Source organism: Bacillus rossius, chromosome 6 (genome assembly GCF_032445375.1).
Source record: "Bacillus rossius redtenbacheri isolate Brsri chromosome 6, Brsri_v3, whole genome shotgun sequence".
NCBI classification, from domain to species: Eukaryota; Metazoa; Arthropoda; class Insecta; order Phasmatodea; family Bacillidae; genus Bacillus; species Bacillus rossius.
In genome coordinates this window covers 60021239-60026840 of record NC_086334.1, presented here as the reverse complement: position 1 = coordinate 60026840, position 5602 = coordinate 60021239, and positions in this window count along the sequence as shown.

Genomic DNA, 5602 nt, shown 5'->3' with positions numbered 1-5602 from the left:
ATATTCCAGAGATTTGACACACATTGCAATATCAAGAAGTAAATGATATAATATTAAACCTTAGTTCATTTCAACTTTATTGATCAACCAATGTGTTTATAAACAAACATGACAGACATCTTAGGAAATTATATGCACAATATCTCATGCACGCGCATTGTTACAGAACATGGAAAACATTTCTATGACATCACTTTGAAAGAATAAAACCAGAACAGTAGAAAATATTTCACAGTTTACACACATTTCACACTTTACATCACACACTATACAAGTATTGCTGAAAACAATACTAGTAAAAAACAGTTATTAAAAATATATACACAAAGACCTAAAAAGAAACTGAGAATAATGTAAATAATGTGTTAAATATACAAGATATCGAAAGCCTAGTTATAACAAATAAAATTAAAATACATTAAATGTTTAAATCGGCCTGTGCCATTATTTTAAAAATTTAATCATTCTAATACAAATATCAAAATATTTTCAAATATCAAATAAAAATAGCAACATTTTTGCAACGTTCTTATGACAGTTTAAAAGCCTTTTGTTATAAATACATGTATATGGTGGTGTGCAGTGGCAATGAATATTTCACAATAATGGCCATAAATACTAAATAATAATAAAAAAACCTCTAAAAAAAGACTATTTTAAAATAATGGGAAATTTTTATTGTGGTTGTAACCAGTTTTATTTGCTACTAATATTTACATTACTAATTAAATCACCACACTTAATGTCTCATTACAAATCTTTAAGTATCTGTCGAGTCCACAGTTCACACTCCTCACTGGAGCTAGGCTCAACAGTCATATCATTTTAACACTAAAGTAGTTGAAAAAATGAGCTTTGCAAGTGATGAGTTTGCACAGAAGCGAGAGAACATGTTGTTGATTGATCATTTCTTGTGAATTTTGTGTTACCATTCATACTGAATAAATGTGGTTTACACAACACAGCTTTTCTGCTCGCTCGCTCGATCGCTTTCAGCCCCTTACTACCCCTCTTGGGGAGCAACAAATTTCTGTAATCTGTTTTTTGTTTCAATATTTGATTCAATATTCTGCTCTGATGTAACATCAAGCTGATAACTCAAATATTTTTTTTTAAAAACGGGCAAACTGCTCCCAGTGGATGTCTTAAGATTTTGTTTCTGACTCAGAAAGAAAGTAGTTTTTACAGTTTTGACACAAAAAGTTTCACACTATCCGTGCACTTTATAGTTCTGATTTTTTTTGTATAATTTTTAATTGATTTCATTTGGACAGTGTAATATTTCCCCTTTGTACGAGCAACAGATATAGCTAACACAGTTCACCAAATCAATTTACTTTCAAATGTATTGAAACATGACAAAACATTAAATTAATGAGTAGTTGGCTCAAAAATTTTTGAAGCAACAAGATGTTCACCTAAAAGAAATTTGTCATAAAAATGCTATTTTTTTTATGAAAAAGACACAGAAAATCCTAAATATTTATTAGAAAACATTTTTGGTTGTAGTAAAGCTGTTACCACAGTATCGGCCAATATTTATGGTATCAGTATCAAAAGTAACAAGAGAAAATATCATGTACTGGACACTGATACCATTTGTTTTTACCTTTTGTACTCTCATAGGAAGTAATGTGTATTTGCGACCTAATTTTTTGTGTATTAACTGTTTCTGCATCTCAGTATGAGCTAAAATGATCTAACGGCAATACAATTATTTAACTAATAGGTTAATATTACCTATATATATATATATATATTGTTTCATAATCTTTGTATTATCCTTGTAGCATAAAAATAATGTACAGATATCTGCATAGAGAATCTGCAGTACAGTAGTTTAATTGGAGGCATCAGCATGCTGGTACCTACCCAGTGCTAGTAAACCTGGCTGCCAACAAATTTCATCCTTAGCAGTGTTTCTCTACACCGTGCTGTTTTCCAGATGGGAATTATTCGAAATTTTAACATTTTTGGAAGGTTCAGGAACCTAACTTGTTATGGGGTGAAGTGCTTATAAGTGGACGCTCGCCGTATCAGCGATATGCTGCCTGGTACCTTCGAAGCCTGCGAGGTAGACCACCAGTGTTGCAGTTAATGCCCGAGATATAGGCCACCCACCGTGCGCAACCAAAAGAAGTGTTCCACTATAAAAAAAAACCTCCAGTGACAGGAAATGTCGCAGTAGGAAGTCGGCCATCTTAGCTGGCTGGTCGCGAAAACATTCCAGATTGTTTGAGGTGTGGAGAACTAGAGTATATAAGGGCGTCGCCTGAGAGGCATAGGTGCAGTCTGCCTCCCAGGAGACGCCCAGTCTCCCTCTTCGTGAGTTCATCACAACGCTGCCCTGACGCCCCGACCATGAAGACCATAACGCTGCCCGTCATCGCCACCACATGACACTTGGTATGCCAGCCAGGAACTACCTCAATTCTGGACTTAGAATTTCTTCAAGGAAGGCGACTTGATGACAGAATATTTTCAGGTGATAGTCCCGCAGCCATAGCTGTAAAATCTTCAAAGTCCTGAATGGACTTTACATCTGGACGAGAGCTGTTTGGTACTTGCAAAATTATGATTCAAAATTAGTACATGCGGAATTAGCAAATTTCGTGGATGGCACATGATGACTAGTCGTTGATGTCTGGTCGTTGAGCTTGTCGGGGGTCGGTTTGGCTGTTGGTGGTGTTCATCCTGGTTCGGACTTACTTTACACGGTGGCGACAACGGTTTACGTAGCTTACGTAACCACCCTTACGGTTGTGTTTAAAAAAAACAAAAAAAAAAACACAATGCTGATATGGCCCTAACATGAAAGGGCAACATGGAAAATGACATTTTTTTTGGTGAAATTCCAATTATATACGTAGATACATATCGTGTAACGTCCAAGGTTCTGCATTCTGTTATCACTGGCGAATCTATGTGCGTATGGTATCGACATTACACCAGGTGTTACAATTAATTTTTAAGGGGCTCAATGCAACCAGCTCCTTTACTAATAACACATCTTCAGTTAAGTCTACCAGATACCAGACAACGGGACGACCCCGGACGAGTGCAGCAGAGAGTTTCTCGGGGAACCGTCAACTTGCTGCGGCACTCGCTGTGTACGCCTCTGGAGTGAGTAGCATCGGGTGGAGCTCATCCGCCCCGAACCAGCCTGTGCAACTCGTCAGGAGAGCCGCGGATAGTTACAGCTAGCCACTGATTACGAGTGGTGCTAACCCGTTCAGCCTTTCAGTTTTACGACTTTAGCGAGTGTTGGAACCTGTCTCGTAATAACTGTAAATTAATTTTTCTTTTAATAATATGATAAGACATGACAGTACAATCTTAGGCAGTTGCCTATATAGTGCATATATATCTTGTGATTTCATAAACAATATTCACAGCTTAATTATTACTAGGACAAATTATTTAAAGAATTTGTATAATTATGTAGTGAAATAATTATAATTTTTTTATACTAACTTGTAACTAATTATTGTTGTTTGTTTTGATAGTTTCATTTGGGTTTCTTGTAAATTTTCTGGCTGGATTTTGCTCCTTAATTTTTTTAGGGTGTATGATAATTTAATTACTAAGCAGATAGCTTTGAAAATTACAAACTGTTAGCACATTGTTTTGAAGAGAATGAATGAAAGAAGTACACTTGAACCAATTGAAAGAATATGCTGGAAGAGATGTGTTATCTGTTTGGGAAAACAGTTTAAGGAGGGGGCAGTTACACGAAAGTGGGAGGCAAGGGCACGATACGTGCCAGATGCCTGGTGGCTTGCACAGTCACTGATACGTGCACATCCGTTGCCACAGCTCTCCTTCCTCGGTGCTGTCATCTATCCCTGAGTGGCCTCGGAATTCCGGGCTAACAAGAGGCCACCGCGAGGAGTGGCGTGAATAAGCACTGCATTTCTGGATGCTTCGGCCCGGGATGACGTGACATGTCACAACCACTCCCGTCCGTTCGAGAACGACGCCAGCCTCTGCGGGAGTTCCGAGAGTTCCGAAAGTGCTAGTGGAGTGAAGTGCGAGTTCGACAAGGACAAGACACACCCCCCTCCCCCGTCCACATTGTGAGCAGATGCGAGTGTGACCGAGTGGCACGAGACTGTGTGCGTGGACAGTGAAGAGTGCGAACTGTGGACTGAACAGATATTTAGTGATTAATGAAGATATTTTTAAGTGTGAGTTATTTGTGAACAGACATTTAAAGTGGTGATTTAATTAATAAAGTAAATGAAACTGTAAAAAAAAGTATACGGGTATCTTACCAGCCTGTTTTCCCCACTCGTAACAGTACTTATGTTGCACAAAGTACATACCCTATTTACCAGAAAATAATTACATCTAAAACTTGTTGATTAACCATATATGAAAAATACCTTAATGGAGTGACAATCACAAATCAAACACATATAATAAAAATTATTTTTTAAAAAATTTAATAGAGGTTTTCTGGTACAACTTAATCAGTAGATGGCCTTTTTGGAAAAAAGCTGTAATTAGAAAAAAAAATTGTTTTTATGACTACTTCAAAGGCAGCGTTTCAGAAAACAAAGGTACATATAGCGGTCTACTGGGAAAATAAAAAAAGGAGGGGTAAGGGGAGCCTTTGCTAGCAGCCACACTGAAAAGAAGCAGAAGCAAGAAGAAGAAACTCAGCGATAAACTCCATTTGAAATCCCCCTCCCCTCCTTCTCGGCATACCAGTGTCCTTTTGTCATAACTGTTACCTGCTGACCCACCTTCCCCATTCCGAATTTCAGGAAGCAGTGAATGAGAGTGGACTAAAGTGGAATAAGTTACACAAATCATGACTTTTGCAACTGAGCAGAAGTTCAGAAAACAATAATTAGAAATTCAAAAAAGTAATATCAAATGCAGGTGAGCATAAAATCTTGGAATGTAAAAACGGGATTATACTAAATAGCTTTTTGAAGTTATTATGTAATATGCTAACAAGGGAAAGAATCTGGTTTTCCTTAAGCTGAATATTGCAGAGAAAAAGTAAAAATTTAAAGAATCATATTCTAAATTTGAGAATAAAAATTGAATTGAGATATTATAGGAAATGTCTCATCTAATAAATAACTTTTACCTATCACCAAATCCTTCCTTGTATAATATGAAACACAAAAAACAGATGTAATGTGTGTTGCATCTGTTTACAAGAAGAAAATTCGATGAATAAAATTAGTCACACAATTTGGAAGCTCAATTTTTTTTTTTACAGTAAACACATTTTAGCATTAAAAAATTGATGAGGGTAAAATAATTATATGATTATATCATTTCATTAACAGTAACCAAGTCATGATAGGAGTTTCAAGTTTCCCTTCTTCACAGCCACAGTAACAATCAGTGATGTTAAAAGTGAGTTACTAAATTTAAAAAAATGGTTTCTTGATACTACATTTAAAAAATAAATGTTTAATACAACTGTTAAACTCTGCAGCTGTAAAAATACGCACATATAAAACGTTAGGCCTCAATAACCAATTGATCAACAAATAAAAAGGTAACACACACAGAATGATACTAAAATAACTTAACTGTCATTTGAAAAACCCAACAAATAAACCTGTAAATAAAAATATTG